This window comes from Mirounga angustirostris, unplaced genomic scaffold, assembly GCF_029215605.1.
Source record: "Mirounga angustirostris isolate CCGP_5_RB_7025 unplaced genomic scaffold, mMirAng1.0.hap1 SCAF_5, whole genome shotgun sequence".
Classification (NCBI taxonomy): domain Eukaryota; kingdom Metazoa; phylum Chordata; class Mammalia; order Carnivora; family Phocidae; genus Mirounga; species Mirounga angustirostris.
Window position 1 is genome coordinate 88,886,591 of NW_026991713.1, and position 18,850 is coordinate 88,905,440.

Below are 18,850 nucleotides of genomic sequence, written 5' to 3' on the forward strand. Positions count from 1 at the left end.
CACTGCCCAAAACCAGCCTGCATTCAGAGGTTCCAGTCCCAGAACCGACATTTATTCACTACATGAGCAAGTCACCTAATCTCTCCGAAAATTTTTCATCCATCAAAGTGAGGATATTTATGTCTTTTTACAACATTATCATGACGATGAAATGAGTCTATATCATAGGTGAAAGCATATGTAACAGTGCCTGGCATAGAATTACACAGTAAAGGCTATTTTCTTTTTTCCCTTCTTCTTTTCTTCTTGTACATTCTTATACATTAGCATAACCTCACTGAAATGAATTTCTACCCCTCCACCCATTCAAATCTTACTTTACTTGTTTATTCGCTTATTCATTAGTCCATTCATTCAGCAATTGTTATTGAGTGCTTGTCATGTACTAAGAAATGTGATGAAGCTAAAGATGAATATGGCAGTGCCTACTCTATTGGAAAGGAGAAATAAATAAATACACAAAGGCAATGTAAGAATAATATGAAATCTTCCTTGACTACTCCAGTTGTAAGTGATCAATCATTTCTCTGATTCCTTATGCCACTTTCATCACTTACGGCAAAATTACCTTGTAATGTAGTTAACTTTTCAAGTGGCTGTGATTCATCTCCCCAACCAGACTTAAGTTCCATAAGGATGGGCACCATATCTTATCATTTTGCCATCTCTTCAGTGCCTTGATCACAAGAATTTAATAAACACACATTAATAATGGTGATGAGCTAGAGAAGCAGGCCCTTATTCACTCACGCATTCGCGCAGGTAAATTCCTATCATTAGCGCACTAACACTCTACTCCCCTTTTTTTGTCTTATCATGGAATTGATATGAAAGGAAATAAGGCATGCACTGTAAGTTTTCATTCACAAGACTGCTGTGTCATATCCCATCCCCTACAAACGGTCCTATTCCTAAACTTCAGCCTTTCTTAAAAGTCTTCAGTCCTGCCATGCCCCATTTACATTCTGCAGATGGATGATCTAGCTTTCTCTTTCACAGAAAAAGTAAAGCTCCTTGAATGAACATTTCTCAAACTTTCTCTCTCCTGTCCCTCACCTATACACTTTTATATACCTATTTGTCTCCTTCCTCACCCATCTTCATTCTTGCTTAACACTATACTCTTCATCTCTTCGCTGGATCTAATTTTCTCCCAACTTCAGGTGAATCTTGCTTCCTCACTTACTCGTCCCTATCCCATGCCCAGTCCTCAGTATGTTAAGCCTTTCTCTACTGCCCCCTTCCTCTAAGCAAATAAGCATGTTCCAATGTCTCCAATTAAAGAGTAAGAAGGAGAATAGAGGAGAGAGAGGAAGATGAAGAAAACAAAACATTCCTTGACTGATCCCTCCACTAACTGCCTTATCTCTGCCCCACCTTCATAGCCAGGCTTAGTTTGGGTGTAGACAGAATTTTTAATGACTTTCTCCAAAATTAAAAAAAAAACGAATGCAGTCTCAATGCAGAAGTCTTAGAAAACATACTACATAAGCATTTTGTTGGGTTTTTTTTTTTTAAAGATTTTATTTATTTATTTGAGAGAGTGAGAGAGAGAGAGAGACAGAGTACGAGAGGGGGAAGGGTCAGAGAGTGAAGCAGACTCTCCACTGAGCTGGGAGCCCGATGCGGGGCTCGATCCCAGGACTCCGAGATCCTGATCTGAGCCGAAGGCAGATGCTCAACTGACTGAGCCACCCGGGCGCCCCATAAGCATTTTTTTATGTCTTTATATTTTATTCAATATAACTTTAAGTGAGGAACTTTTTTCATCATATGACTGAGTCATGAATTAGTTAACTAGTGCCTTATAATTGAACATCAAAGGTATTTCCAATTTTTTATCATTATAAATAATGCTGTGATTAGTATCCGTATATATACATTTTTGTGCATATCTCTGATAATTTCCTTAGTAACAAAGTGCAATTTTTTTGGCCAGAGACCACATTTTGGAAGGGCTTAATAGACTCACAGATAACTTGCCTTCCAAGACTGCATTTCGCATTTACACTTCTCTCCCTGACGTTGACTCTTCAACCCACTGAAGTTTGACGCCTGAATCTGTCAGAATCTTCCTCCAACTTCTAATTTCCAGATTGACTGCACTAAACCCAAAGCATTTGACCCACTGTCAATTCCCTCCCACCTCCCACGAAATTTTTCACCTCTCTTGGTTTCTGTCACATCACTGTCCCTTGGTTTTTTCTTGCCTTTCTGGCCCCTACCTCCTAATTCAGTTTTTTCTGCCTTGCCTGTGTTGCCTATTAAAGTTATTATGCTTTCTTTGAACTTCTTCTCAGTGTATTTGATCCTCCTGGTCAATCCCATCAAACAACATATTCAACTACCATCTAGAGACAGATGACTCCAAAATCTCTACCTCTGGTTTAGAAATGTCTCTCCTTAGCTCCAGGCCTAGTATATCCAACCACCAACAGGATGTTGCCTTCAAACTTGATAGTTCCAAAATTGAACTCATCGTCTTTCCCCCAGATGTGCTCCTTTGCCTGCATTTTGTATCTCAGTTATGGTGATGACTCTTACCTGTCCGACTAGAAATCATGGGGCCATCCTCACTAAATCCTACAGTTTTTTTCCTAGAGTTCTCCTTTCTTCTGAACTGTGCTTGCCATAACCTGATACGTTCACTTATATAGCACTTTGTACTTTGAACTATGATCATTTTTTTGTTTTTTTGTTTTTTTGCATTTTTCTATCACTTGTTATTCTGTAGCTTTGGGGTCTATGTATGTCATGCATCCATGGAGAACTGGCTTTGCGCTATTAGTCCGTAACACAAAAGTTCCTTTTTGGTAAGAAGGATGGTAAAAATAATAAATTGTTTACACTCAGTAAATGTTTGATAATTGAATAAATAAACAAATGAATGATAGCATTACCGCCCCTTACCAAAATGCTGAAGCAGAAGGTGTTATCTTTGCATCCTGTCTCTCTTTCCTGCATCCTTTCTATTATTCTTTCCTCTCCCAAGGCATTCAAGCCTTTCATGTTGACCAGTCTTTTCTGTGAAAGAGGGAAAAAAATGATCTGATAAAAACTTTCACTGTGAAATGCATGATACCTCTCCCATGAATATTTGCATGTTGAGAGGTCAACGGGATAGCACAAATTTAACAAAAGCAAATGAATGAGAAGTGGGTAAAAATTTGAGATTCATTGGAGGATGTTTGCAACCATGTCATATTGCCTAAGTATAGCAGAGACAGAATTTTTACATGATATAGAGTTTGATTTGAAAAACATGTTAGGGTAGATTCCAGGATTTGTTATGCACTATAGAGAAACCACAGTCTTAGCTCATCTTCTCAGTTGACAACTTGGTGACATGGGCTGTGTTGTGGAAGTCAGTGGAGAGTAAGTCCCTCCCTGAGGGATTAAAAACAAAGCCGTATTCCCATTGTCTAAAATGGTCCCTATGATACATGGTTTTTATGTCAATAAGCCACATATCTCAATCTCAAAAACTACCATCCTTTATTCAAAAGTTTAAAGCAGGGGCGCCTGGGTGGCTCGGTTGTTAAGCGTCTGCCTTCGGCTCAGGTCATGATCCCAGCGTCCCGAGATCGAGCCCCGCGTTGGCCTCCCTCCTTGGTGGGAAGCCTGCTTCTCCCTCCCTCACTGCCCCTGCTTATATTCCCTCTCTCTCTGTCAAATAAATAAATAAAATCTTTAAAAAAAAAAAAAGAGTTTAAAGGAGAAAAAAATTTAGACATGCTAATTCTATGCACAGTTCTTATATTAAGTCATTAAAATCCCTTCTTAAAGCTTTTCGGGTATTTAAGTGGATCTAAAAGAAAAGTGCAGGGCAGTTTGTATCTCAAGAATTATATAATACTCGGGGCACCTGGGTGGCTCAGTCGTTAAGCGTCTGCCTTCGGCTCGGGTCATGATCCCAGGGTCCTGGGGTCGAGCCCCGCATCGGGCTCCCTGCTCTGCGGGAAGCCTGCTTCTCCCTCTCCCACTCCCCTTGCTTGTGTTCCTTCTCTCGCTGTCTCTCTCTGTCAAATAAATGAGTCTTTAAAAAAAAAAAAAAAAGAATTATATAATACTCAATTAGCTTAGTTTGTGCTTTTTTTTTTTTTTTTTTTCCAAACTAGCAGTGGCCCCCAGCTCTCTGTGGAGAATAATGCGCTCGCAGTAATGCTGGAGGCACAGCGGTTTCCCATTTTTTCAGGCTGCAATATTCCTCATTACACACAGCTAAAATGATGTTTTACATTGACACACTGGGCTTTCCAAAACAGGCCTACATTCATGCAATACATTGTTTCATTGGTGAGGAAGGAAGAAATACCAGGGTGGGACCTGGGCAGCAAGAGACTGGTCTTTGAAGAGCTATAACATTATTTCACAAACTGCACATCTCAATCCAAAGATATTTTACATTGCAGACACTATAAATCTCAGCACTTTTTTTAGTATCAGCTAAAATAATATTTTCTTTTATTCCTAGGAAGACATTACCATGAAAAACTGAAGCATTCCCATTCCACTAAATAGTAATTCTTCATTTCACTGGTATCTACATCGGCCACCGTTGCTTTCTAAACCAGTAATACCTGACAAATGGCAGAACTGAAGGTATATTTCTGTTATCCCCACCAAGATGTGCTATGAAGAAGGCAAACACGATTCTGCTTCTTTTCCTCCTTTTTATTTCTCCTCAGAAGTATCTCTTCAAACACAGTACTTCATTTATTTACCTGTAACATTGATTACGTATCAATTGTGTGTAAGACATTTATGTTCTTCACCATTATTCAATGCTCTGCTAGGGCCTTTTTTTTTCCTTTTGGTGGTGATAGTAGGGGTGGTCGTAGTGAATTTCTAAGGGGTGGTCAAGAATGACATAGAGACATCCACGTCCAGCCAAGATGAAGAACAGTGACCAGACTTACCCTTCTGTCTGAAACAACTAAAAAAAAAAACCAGACAAAATATATTATATGAGTGGTTTTCAAGAAATCCGAGCATCAGAAAATTAAGGACAATGATCACTCAGAGACAAGAAAGAAATGAGGTGAACATTAGGAATGCCCCAGCTTCCTAACTGGGGAGAGTTTCCAGGCTGTAGCACAGACAAGGAGAACCCAAGTAGAGCCCAGAGGTGTCCCTGAGTTGAGGAAACAGAGCTGGAAGTCTGGGTAAGCCACAGCAGCTCGAATTCACAGGGAAGAGGGAGCTGTGGGCAGCATTGTGGAGATCTACAGTGGGTCTCCCTGGAGTATAAAAGAATTATACCCCATAATAGAATTCTCCCCAGAAATCATACAGGTGATGGGATTAGTAGACAAAGATACTGCAACAGTTATTGTAACCGTTTGATACACTTACTAAGTTAGAGGAAAGATTGAACATATTAAGTAGAGACATGAAAATATATAAAAGATGCAAATCAGACTTCTAGGAATGAAACTACAATGTCTGAAATGAAAAATGCCCCTTATGAGAACAGCAATAGATCAGATACTACAGATTAAAATATTATTGAAATTTCAGACATAGAATTAGAAACCATCCAAAAAGAAATACAGAAAGAAAAACACTGGGGGAAAAAAAATGAACAGATCTTCCACAAGTTGTAGAACATCTTCAAATGGTACCCATAAAAGAGGAGCAGATAAAATATTTAAAGGTATAATGATCAAATTTTTTCCAGATTCGATGAAAACTATAAACCCATAAATCCTAGAAACCCAACAAGTCCTACACATAATACAACACATGAAGAAAACTAAACCAAAGAACATCATAATTAAGATGCCTAAAACCAGTAGTAAACAAAAAAAGTATCTAGGGAGCAAGAAGAAAAAAGTCATATTATGGACAGAAGAACAAAGATAAGGAGGATAATATAATAGACTTCTCATTGGAAATATGACAACTGAGAAGACAATGGAGCAGCATCTTGAAAGTACTGGAAGAATAAAACTGTCAACCTCGAATTTTGTATCCAGTAAAAACTCTTTCAAGAATGAAGGCAAAATATTTTTTAAATGCACAAGCAGAAATAATGCATTAAAAACTATGAACAATAAAGAAACATTTTTTCTTATTTTTTAACTCCCCCAAAGGATAATTAGTATGTAAAGCAAAAATAATAAAAATGTATTGAATAGATTTTAAACATCATGAGTAGTTAGGGAAATGTAAATTAAAGCCACAATGAAATACCATTACACATTTTAGATACTAAAATATCTAAAATTAAAAATACTGATGGCATGAAGCAACTAGAGCTCTCATGTGCTGCTGGAGGGAACAGAAAATGGAACAACCACTATAAAAAACAGTTTAACAATTTCTCAAAAAATTAAATACACACCTAGCAGCCCCCGTGAACAGCAAATGTTTCAGTAAATGAAAGCATTCCAAACCATCATCCAGTAGACCTGCAACCATCCATAGTGGGAGGTGAGTAGTAGAAGGTGAAGAGAATTAGTCATTCTCTTCCTAAGCCAAAGTAAAAGGCTTAGAGAGAGATACCAATTGAGAGAAATCCCTTTTTGCTCATAAACCAGATACCATTCCACCTGGCAGTACCACTACCTTTGGAAGATAAGCACAAATTCTCATGATAAAAAAAAAAGATACTATTTTGAATCCTACTGTAAAAATCTTTTTTTTTTAAGATATTATTTATTTATCTGACAGATAGAGACACAGGGAGAGAGGGAACACAAGCCAGGGGAGTGGGAGAGGGAGAAGTAGGCTTCCTGTGGAACAGAGAGCCCTACGTGGGGCTCAATCACAGAACCCTGGGACAATGACCTGAGCCGAAGGCAGACGCCCAACGACTGAGCCACCCAGGCGCCCCCCCTACTGTAAAAATCTTACAGAAATAGCTATAACACAACTGTATAATAATAAGCCTAGAGTAGTATGATAATCATACATTGTATAGCAGGGCTTTCAAGTTCAACATTTGAAGCAATAATCATTTTTTAATTACTATAATTTATTTTACATTTAAGTAAGCAATTTTAACAGCAAAACATTTTTTAATTAGGCACATACAGAAACTATTCAAATTAGCTTAAGCCCCCATTTTCCCACACTCAAAGAGATTTCTGAAAGCCTTGCCAAAGCTCAGACGTGGTCTTTGATAAGTCCAACATTTTACCTTCCCTTTTCTCACATTGAAAAATCAATCACTGGGGGCACCTGGGTGGCTCAGTTGGTTAAGCAACTGCCTTCCGCTCGGGTTGTGATCCTGGAGTCCCAGGATCAAGTCCCACATCCAGCTCCCTGCTCAGCGGGGAGTCTGCTTCTCCTTCTCACCCTCCCCCCGCCTCATGCTCTCTCTCTCTCATTCTCTCTCTCAAATAAGTGAATAAAATCTTAAAAAAAAAAAAAATCAATCACTGGGCCCTAGCAAAAACAAACTACTCTAAAATATCACTTCTCTACTCCCTTTTAATTTTTTAAGCACAAGATGTATAGAAAACATGCACAAATAGTAAGTTCTCAATGGGAACACAGCCATGTAACCATTTCCCAAGTTAAGAATTTGTACAGTCCTAGACCTCAGTCCACTTGTGTCCCCTCCCAATCATAATCCCTGCAGCCCTTCCCTGAGGTAATGGATATCCAGACATCTAACACTATAAATTAGTTTTGTCTATTTTTGAACTTTATATAAATGGAAAATCATACCATAAGTTTTGTTTGTTCTCCCAACTTTTTATTTGAAAACTTTTAAACCTACAGAAAAGTTATGAGTGTATAAAAAAAAACCCCATATATCATTAACCTAGATTTACTAGTTGCAAGTATTTGGCCACCCTTCTCAATATATCTTTCTCTCTTTGAATAGATAGATTATTGATTAATAGATGATAGATAGATAGATAGATAGATAGATAGATAGATAGATAGATAAATAGATAGATCATTAGAAACTAAATTACAGATTATGGGCATGACACCTCATTTTTAAATACTTCACCATGCATATCCTAAGAATAAAGACATTCTCTATATAACCATAATATTATCACACTTAAGAAAATTAACAATAGGGGCACCTGGGTGGCTCAGTCGTTAAGCGTCTGCCTTCGGCTCAGGTCATGATCCCGGGGTCCTGGGATCGAGCCCCACATCGGGCTCCTTGCTCAGTGGGAAGCCTGCTTCTCCTCTCCCACTCCCCTTGCTTGTGTTTCTTCTCTTGCTTTGTCTCTCTCTGTCAAATAAATAAATAAAATCTTTAAAAAAAAGAAAGAAAATTAACAATAATTCCATAATATCTAACATCCAGCTCATACTTAGTTTTCCTCAATTTGCCAAAAATGACTTTTGTAAACTCTTTTTCTAAGCAGTATTCAGTCAGGTCTCACTTATTACATTTGGTTGTTAATTACCTCTTTAGTCTCATTTAATCTACTATCTAATCCCTGCTTCTTTTTTTCTCTGTGACATTTCCTTTTTGGAAAGTCCAGACCAATTTGTCTTTTAGAGTACCCCACAATCTGGATTCATCTGTTTCTCTATGGTATCATTTAACTTGTGCCTCTGTCCTCTATATTTCCTCTACACTACAGATTAGGTCTACAGCCTCAGTGAATCCGGGTTAAATATTTTGGGCAAGAAGACATCATAGAAGTATACCCATCTATCCAATACACTCTCATATTCTTTCCTCCCATATATTTCCCTCCCAATTCTCTGTGGCTATTTCCAAGAAGAGCAGCAAGTAAGCCCCAGGAACTGTTCAGTAAAACTACTGAAGTTCACAGAAAATGCGGAAGAAAAACATGTCAATGTGCATGACAATCTGGCTTAGATGGCTGCAGTATCATTTTCATTGAGGTCTTGGCTCCCTGACCCTCACGATGACAAAACTGAATCTTGAATTTCATGTAAAGGGACAGCATACTTTTTCTTAGTATTATTTCAGAGAGGAGTAGCCAAGTCTGTTTTTGCAGATACCATTTATTAAAGGCAAATATTTCCCAGTGCATTTCATGTTTATCAGCATCAAAAAAAGCAGAGAAAGAGAAGTGAGATGGAATTAGAGACTCAGCAGGGGAATGATGATAGTATTAGAGAGGTGGCTTTCAAACATTTCAGACCATGACTTCCCACCACATATACACAAGCACAGATAAAGTAAAAAAAAAGAAAAAATCCTAAAACAATACTTACCCTTACTATGTGTGAAGGAACCCCAATATTTTATATCTTAGTCTTACATTATTTTTTTTAAAGATTTTATTTATTTTATTTTATTTTATTTTATTTTATTTTATTTTATTTTATTAAAGATTTTATTTATTTATTTGACAGAGAGAGACACAGCGAGAGCGGGAACACAAGCAGCAGGAGTGAGAGAGGGAGAAGCAGGCTTCCCACTGAGCAGGGAGCCCCATGCGGAGCTCCATCCCAGGACCCTGAGATCATGACCTGAGCTGAAGGCAGATGCTTAAAGACTTAAAGACCAGGTGCCCCTAGTCTTACATTATTTTTTAAAAAATACAAGAATTTGTGTTTTATCTATAAAATTTTTTTAACCCCCAATGGTTCGAGTCCTGGAGTTGGGGGTGGGGGGGAAATGCATTAGGCTAAGTGTTTAGCAAATACATGAGGAGGAATTGGATTAATGGTAACAGCCTACCCGAGTAGAGAATTATCTGTTAAATTTTAATTGTTCAAACCAATTGTTTCCTTCAGCTATAGAATTATATAAAGATCAATTGGAGTCAAAAAACACTTGAGTTTGAGTTCTTGCTTAACTATTTTCAGCCATATTACCTTGAGCAAGTCCCTTAGACTTTGCTGGGACTATATTCCTCCTCTGTGAAACAAAGATGATATCAACAAGTCCCCCGAGTTGTTGTAGAGGTTAAGGGAGAGAGGGAATGTGAAAGGCCTAGCACGAAGCAACAAATGAACACCATGTTCCGGTTCCGGGGAGGGAGCGCAAAGGCCATAGCACAATTTCCCTTTTGCTTGAAGAAATCAGAGTAAGTAAATCACGTGAGCTTTTGGAATCATTTTAGAGTGCCCCCATTGCCCCGATAAACCATCAGTTCTATGTTTCAGACCATCTGCTGAAGAGTGTAGGTCAGACAGTGAGAAGCACTGGACAAAACAATGATCTCAGTCTGTACCTAGGTCCTCTCAGAGTGACACATTTCTTGGATCAAGAAGTGGTGGAAACTGGCACAAATGACCAGCACAGATGATGTGAACTTCCTGCCATGCAAGGAGTACCTAAAAACCAGTAAAATGGTTTAAATTTGTGCAGGTTTACTCCTCTAAGTGGATGTGTCTCGCTCATCATTTGTTTTAATTATTCCTGATGTGTTGCCTATCACATCACAGGCTTCTTCAAAGGGAAAGGAATAAGCAGTTGTCATAACAACAAAGCTCTTCATTACCCTGGGAACCTTCGACAGCTTTATTTAAAATGAAGGAGAAAAAAGAACCCTAACCAATTAGCTTTATCAGTCTGATTCATGTTCTTAAACTGATAACAGTGTTTCCTGAAGAACTTACAATTTGATGGGGAATGTGTCATGAATATTTATGGTAACATAAAACTCAGGAAAAAATTGGCTAGCTAATTATCACTTGGAAGGTGTTTCTGGTCAAATTCCTGCCCAGTGATCCATTTGATTTTTTTTTAATGAATTTTATTAAACAAATCAAAGAATTGGTGGGACTTTTGCCAACAACTATCCATTGGTTCAAGAACAGCAATGAGACCTATTTAGGTCTAAACTTTAAAGCCAGAGCTTCACCTTCAGCTAATTTGATTTGCGTTAATTTTGCATTCAGTTAAACCAGAAATGTTCTTTCCTACCTCTACCCTTCCTTCTCTGTGCCAGAGATATAGCCCAAGTCCCTAGAGAGTCTTAATTCTGCCCTTCTCTGCAGAATTAAAAAAGCAGATGTTTTCTTCTGGCTGCAGGAGATAAGACTGAGAAGTAATTATTGTTCTGGTTCCAAATCCCACAGGTGTTTTCATTCCTGCCCTGTGACCACAGGAAAAATAAACAGTAAATCTGAGAAGGTCTAGTTGGGGTGCTCTTCAAGTTCAGATCTGAAGCCAAATGTTTGAATATCTCCTGCAAATGAGAAACTGTGGAAGTAGGCAAACTTTTTTGGTAAAGAACTAGATGTTAAATATTTTTTACTTTGTGGGACCAAAGGTTTCTATCGTGAGTACTCAGCATTGCCACAGTTGAGGAAAACAGCCATAGGCAATGTGTAACCGATGGGCTTGGCCCAATTCGATCCAGCCATTGTTTGCTGACTCAGAAGGGTTCCCAAGAAATTAAATGTCTACCACCAAAGGAACAAGTACATAAGTCCTTTAAATAAACAAAAACCGAACGCTTGGAAAGAATGTTCACAAAGGATTTTCACATATAATATTTTCATTTAATCTTGAAATAAGGATTACTCTAAGAGGCAGGCACATCATCTTTTTATCTTACACATGAGAAAAGTAGACTCAGGGTGCTCAGGTAACTTCCTTGCTTTTCAAGATCAAACAGCTGATCTCTTGATTTCAGTTTCAAGGATCTTTCTACCACATACCCAACTGTCTCATAAACAATGCACTCTATACAGATCAAACAGGAAGAAGTATGAATTGTAAAATTTCTAAATAATGCTCCAGGGGTAAGTGTAGTTAGTGCTCAAGAGCCTGAAAAAAAAAAAAAATCCATCAACACTCCTCAAGTTCTGTTGAGTCCCCCATGACACTCACTTGAGCATTATGCCAAGCTGTGAATAACCACAAAGCCAGAAAATTCTGTGTCCTGAGTTCCAGGTCATTTCAGGAATTAACCATACAGGCCCAGTTCATTCCAAACTGCCTGCTTTCCCAAACTGACACCAAAAAGAATTTCATCAATATTGGGGGGGTCAAAGAAAGAAATCCACCCAGAAACAGTCCATACTGAATCAAATGCAGGAGCAGTTATCGATCAGGATTGGAACATACTTGAAGTCCACATATAGGAAAGGTTCTTGTTACCAAAGATTGTGCAGAGAGCTATTACTTAATTATGACAACTACACACAGTCAAGATAGTGCATTAGGAAACACAGATGCACCATCTGTTAAGGAAACATGATTTAACTGATTTTTTTTTCACTAGACTTTAGCGTTGGAAATATTAACTCTACGTTGTTCAGCTCAAATGAAAGTCTCCATGAAAAATATTGCTGATGGGTCATCTCTAAATGATATCCTCCATCTCCAATTCAATTTAATTCTACAAGCATTTACTGAATGTCTCCTAAGTGCCAAGCATAGTAAAATAACCTCTGCCTTCAGGGAGTTTATACTGTTAACAGTAAGAATAAAACACATAAGATACAAGGCAGAATTTGGTGTAGAAAGGGTTTATTATGACACAGATTCAGAGAAAAAAGAGATCTGAAGATAGAGGAGAGAGGTTTCATAAAGAAGAGGATCAAAGGAAGTTTCAGAGTGAAGGGATGGGAAAAGAGGGGAGGCAGTTCTTGGCTCCTGAACTGTCCTGAACAAGGAGACTGGAGCAGAAAACTGAACTGGGGGGTGGGGATTTAGTTGGTTTAGAGTTTGTCACAGAGTTTACAACTAGCAGTCCATAGACCATATTCGGCCTGGAAACTTTTTATTTTCTTCTGGGGTCTACAGCATTTTTTTTTTTTTTAATTCAAATCAATTCTCACATTCGCAAGTGGGAAATTCCACAGAAGAGTGATTTCTGGCTCCTCTTAAAGAATTGGAAGAGCGGGGCACCTGGGTGGCTCAGTCGTTAAGCGTCTGCCTTCGGCTCAGGTCATGGTCCCAGGGTCCTGGAATCGAGCCCTGCTCGGCGGGAAGCCTGCTTCTCCCTCTCCCACTCCCCCTGCTTGTGTTCCCTCTCTTGCTGTCTCTCTGTCAAATAAATAAATAAAATCTTAAAAAAAAAAAAAAAGAATTGGAAGAGCTGGTAACGAAGGACACCATTACAGCCATGTCAACAATCAAAATTGTGTAGAGCCTGACCCTTAGGCAGGTGCGTTTTCGTCCATCCGACTGGTCTCCTCCAGATCCACTGAACTTATTTACACTACCTTGGTAGGCATTTGAATTTGCAACAACGAATCCATAAGAAACACATGAAATATCTTCTAAGAACTTGAAGCAATGTCAGTATGATTAGGAAAGTGCTTAAAATTATTCTGTTCACTTTAAAAAGAAACGGCCGGGTATTAAGTAGGGCACGTATTGAATGGAGCACTGGGTGTTATACGCAAACAATGAATCATGGACACTACATCAAAAACTAATGATGTAATGTATAGTCATTAACATAACATAATAAAATAAAATTTAAAAAAAATTAAACCCTGAAAATCCTAAAAAAAAAAAAAAAGAAAGAAAGAAACGGCCAGCTCTTAAGTTATGTCATGAATTACTGGAGTAGGAAAAGTAGGTTGAGTCATCTACACTTCAGAGAAGACTAAAAAAGATCATGGAGTTGCCCATAAGCTGAAAATTATTCATTTAATTCAATGAACAATGGTAAGCAATCACAGTTTTTACATAGAGGAGTGATATGATTGTAGCTAATTCTGGCTTTTTCAAAAGATGGTAATTCTGACTAAAATAAATTTTAAAATGTATACGCTTTATTTCAGGAAATAAACAGGTTATTTTTTTATTTGCATTTTTTTTATTCTTATGTTAATCCCAATACATATAAACAGGTTATTTTATGAACTATGTTGGAAATAAATGTACTGTGAAGTACATTTATATTTTGATTTATAACTTGGTTGACCTCAATTTGAATCATTTGTCCTATAACATTTTTTTCAGTGCTCTATATGAATTTCAAAACACTTCCCATAAATTCCAGCATAAATATATGTGGAAACACAATCATTAAAATAGTTTTACAAGTTATGTGTTTGCCAATAATTTTCCTTTTCTTTATATCACTTATAGGCAATTATTTCCAAATGGAAAATAATTCACAGTGAATATATTCTAGAGTCCATTTATAAATAAAAGGTAATCATTTCTGAGATATATGTATTCTAAAATTTTCCACGTTTGCTGTTGGCTTTTTTTTTTTTTTTGCTGTTCACTTTAAAATGCCAAAATGTCAGTTGATTACATAAAGAATGTTATTTTTATTAAGAAAGTTATTTCTTTCATAACATTTATATATGCGTAGTCAGCCTTTTGAATAATAGGATTTGTAACAAGGACTGTTTTTATCCTATAGTAAAAACACTCATGTGTTTTAATATATTCATATAATAAATTCAGTAATTTGTGCCTTATAATATAGTTTTCTCTTTTTTTAAGTGAACAAGGTAAATTATGCACTTCCTTGTGATAATTAAATTAGTTCAAGCTCTCTCTCCTTTTCTAAGAAACTATGTAACTGAATGGACACATCTCAGCCTTTGGCCTTTTTATTTTCTCCCATTTCTTTCTTCCATTCTATTAGTTCTCCCCTCCTAAAGTTATTAGTCACCTCTGCCTTTAAGATAATATACTTATAAAATTTCAGGGCGCCTGGGTGGCTCAGTTGGTTAAGCGACTGCCTTCGGCTCAGGTCATGATCCTGGAGTCCCGGGATCGAGTCCCGCATCAGGCTCCCTGCTCAGCGGGGAGTCTGCTTCTCCCTCTGATCCTCCTCCCTCTCATGCTCTCTGTCTCTCATTCTCTCTCTCTCAAATAAATAAATAAAATCTTTAAAAAAAAATAAAAATAAATTTAAAAAAAAGATAATATACTTATAAAATTTCAAACCCTGCACATGGGCTATTGGCCAGGAATAAGTTCAGCAGCAACTACTAGTTATCTATCAGCTAGGGTTATTTTTCATTTCTATTGTCCCGAGAACCATTTGTTTTTAGAACCATAGTCTCCTTAGTTTATTACAAATGAGCTTGAATTTGACATTTGTATGTGAATTGCACACATTTTTATTTCCTGGAGAGAGCCAGCCTGATGAGAAATTTTAAAATGATCTCCTTTTCAAGGTAAGGGATTTTACTTAAGCCAACAAATGCTTATCCCTGACAATAGAACTGCAAAAGAAGACTATAATTATTTTGATAATCGTTGGGTTTCTGGAAGAGATACTCACATATACGCACATATTTAGGTGGTCGTTGTGCCATTCATACCTCATAAATCAATCTGGCGGGTCCTTATAATCACTTGTGCTTTTCACATCTGAATCTCCTTTGTTTTTCAATGTCTTCTTTGTGCTGAAATCTTGAGATCATGTGTATTATTCCAAAAGTGTTTCACCAAGATATAAACAGACTTGTCTATATTTTTCTTGATCTATAATGTGATTTCTTTGTGTAGTCTACCTAAAGTCATATTGCTTTTTTTTTTTCCTACACCGCCTTGCATTACACGTTCATATAAATTTGCTGCTGGTTATCACCTCAGTCCATTTAGCATTACTACTTTTCAAGTTTTTCCTCCTGTATGAGTGTCTGTGTTTCATTTCACGTTTCCCAAATACACTGGCTCCATTTATCAAAACATCACTGTTTGGAACAATTCTCTGTGTATCATTAGTCAGCAAATTTCTTTTAACATTTTATGCTCAAACACACCCCAATAGGAATTTGGTGATGATTTTGACAGCCCCTCAAAAAATAATGCATCAAATTTCAAAAATGTTACTGATAAACTGAATTTCTTTTATGTAGTCATCTGGATCTCTAACTTATTCCAGCTTAAGGTACTAAGTTCTTCCAGTATCATTGAAATTACATGATTTCTACATCTTCACGAGCTTTGACTAAAGCTATCTCTATGTGAAAGAAGGAATCAAAAACTAAATTTTTCACAACAGAGATTGATAATGTGATATGCTGAATATGTAAGGGATATCATTGATCGCATATCATCAACAGCCTTAATGTGTACCTCACAATAGTGTCTTGTATTGCCATTCAACTCTTATATTTAACTTTTCATGTTTTGTCTCTTCAAATGGATTCTAAGTGCTTGAGAACATGGAGTGTGTGTGTGTGTTTCTTGGGATTTTCCACAGGTTCTATATATGACAAAAGCTTAGAAATAAATTAAGAAGGAAAGAAGAGAGGGAAAGGGGGAGGAAGTGGGCAATAAACAGAAGAGTCCTTAAATAACACTCCCAAGATGGGAAAAGCAGGAGACCCAAGGCTTATTGACTGTCCCACCAACTCACTTGTCACTAAAATTTCTTTAGGGAAGGGGAGAGGTAGCCCAATCATATACTGTTTATGCTTTTTGGAATGAAAAAAATGACTACTATTGAAGAGAAAGGGAAAATTATCAGCTCCTAAAGAGACTGAAATTAACATGAAATATAAAGTATGGTAAGATAGTGGTAGCAGGATATTCAGTGCATTTTAGACAGGCACTTAGTACACAGCAAGGACTCGGCACATGTTTACAGGATCCGTTAATAGTAATATCTCACCACTTGTATAAACTCAATCATATGCCAATCATGATGCAAGGGCTTTATGTGAATCATCTATTTCGGAAAACTCATTAAATTTATATAAACAGGTAATAATTCATTTCATATAAATACTTAGTGTGTATGATTCACCTTACTGAATTCTTGCTACAGTTCTATGATGTAAGGAGTATTACAGTCTATCTATATTCTACATGTCTGCAGATGAGTAACTGAAGCTCAAAAGGATGAGTAACTAACCCGAGCTTTTACAGCTAGCTAGTAAATGGCCCGGCAGAGTTCAAAACCAGGTGCTCAACTCCATTCAGGCACTGCTCCGTTAGAGCTCTCCAGACTCTGTTACTTAAGTAATATGCCTTATTAAGACAGGATTATGCAATTCTGTTTGCATGTTCTTACCCATGCTAGGCGCCATGATCTTAACACTAATAGTCAAGTGCTATATATAACAATACCCCAAAGAATAATGCAGCCTGGGGACTTCATTAAGGGATTTCTGGGGAATGTCTGAATCCATACACAGGAATGAGACCTACGTACATTTTGCTAGTCTTAGGCCTGGTTATAGACAACAAATTAAAAGCACGGTACCCTGGAGAGGACATAACAATTCCTCATAGGAACCTTAACCTCATGTGAGCAAAAGAATAGCTCATCTCTGTTTTGTGGTGGTCCCAATTCTTTTTCTCTGTGCGTTGCCCAGCTCTTCTACACTCTTGGGTTCTAGGATTGTCTTCTCTGTTTTGAGGTATCTAGGATAAAATCTTGGTCTTTTCCTTTGCAAATGCCTGTAGTTCTCTTTAGGTACTCCTAAAGCACCCCCGGGGGCTTACACTCCTCATTTGTGTTTGGCTAATGGTCTGTCCAGCTAGAGGTCTCTCGGCCAGTCACTGTCTGTTTGACAGATTGGCTCAAAGTGTAGATTTTAAAGTACACTTGTGTTGGCAACAAGAAGCGTTTTCTGTTTCGAAAAAGCATTTCCCAGCGTCCCATGCCATGATACTTTCTGTCTGTCTACACATCCTGTTAGAAACAGTGGCTCAGAGACATTACTCTTTGATTATTTCATATCCAGTATCGTGTGAGCTTCTTATCTCCTACGTGATCCACTTTTCACATACTCAAATCCTTTCCTTGTATTCCTTAGGACTAGTTTTTACTACTGGCCCACGTCAGTCCTTTGTTCCTTTTCCATCCTTTGAGATTTTCCAGTACCGTGGTCCTAGACTGGGTAATAAGCCTTAGAGAAGCCTACATTCCAACTGGGGCACAGCATGCTGTCTATCTCTGCTGTGAATAATTCAATGATTCTGTGGTTCCAATCCTTTCATTTACATTGAGATCATCTTTCATTAATCTTTTGGGTGTTAGAAAAATAGGAAGTGCCCCACATGCTTTATTCTAAGATGTGAGTGAGAATACTTGTGATCTGAACTAGAGAAGCTATGACTTCAGTCATTCAACAGATGTTTTTAAGAACCCCTACGTATGAGAGAAATGGCAGTGAACGAGACAAGGAAGGACTCTGCTCTCATGGAATTTACATTTTATGACTTTGTCATTATTTAATATTTATCAACTACATTTGATATGAAAAACATATGTTAGGTGTTTTGGCCAGCCAATAAATAACACCTCTCTTTCACAACTGAACTCAGAACCAATTTAAAGATAGAAGAGATAGATAGGTAGATGGAGATCAAACCAACAGCTTTATTAGTTAAAGCTGATTGGAGACTGTGGCTTTAAATCTGCCTTTATCACTGAATTTTTTTTTTTTTTAAGATTTTATTTATTTATTTGACAGAGAGAGAGACAGCGAGAGAGGGAACACAAGCAGGGGGAGTGGGAGAGCGAGAAGCAGGCTTCCCGCTGAGCAGGGAGCCCGATGCGGGGCTCGATCCCAGGACCCTGGGATCATGACCTGAGCTGAAGGCAGACGCTTAACGACTGAGCCACCCAGGCGCCCCTTTATCACTGAATTTAAAAGACTTGTTTCCTTATTCACTGGTATAGTTTGACAGCCGCAGGCCATTTCCCCCTAGAAACAGAGCCCTTCCCACATGCAAGAAGGGCTGTGGGGTTGCATGAATCCTATGGACATATTCACTCTGAAAAAGAGAAGTCCAGAAGGGGCTGGGTCCAGGATGTTTGGTTTCCTCTCTTGAATTCACAAATCAGATAGATAGCTGAAGGGAGAGGCCAAGAGTATCTGGCAGAAATCCCATCACGTGGAAACATGAAACCGGAGTGACTTTTTACGCAAGTAACAGTTGAGACTCTGAAAACTGGTTGAGTCAGGGAAAACTTATTTGTCCTCAGAACACTCAAGATTTATGGGGACTTAGGAAAAACTCCCTAGGAGTCATGGGTCCATGAGTTAATTAAAACTGATTTTG

At 37.8% G+C, this 18,850-nt stretch overlaps 1 long non-coding RNA gene across 1 annotated transcript; it reads right to left on the reverse strand.

The window, feature by feature from the left end:
* Nucleotides 1–4,474: 4,474 nt before the first annotated feature.
* Nucleotides 4,475–15,843, reverse strand: LOC135364457 (uncharacterized). Its single transcript, XR_010411603.1, has 3 exons — nucleotides 15,111–15,843; nucleotides 8,049–8,203; nucleotides 4,475–4,936 (listed from the first exon to the last, which is right to left on the reverse strand). It is a non-coding gene; the product is annotated as an uncharacterized LOC135364457 (long non-coding RNA).
* Between the last annotated feature and the right edge of the window lie 3,007 nt (nucleotides 15,844–18,850).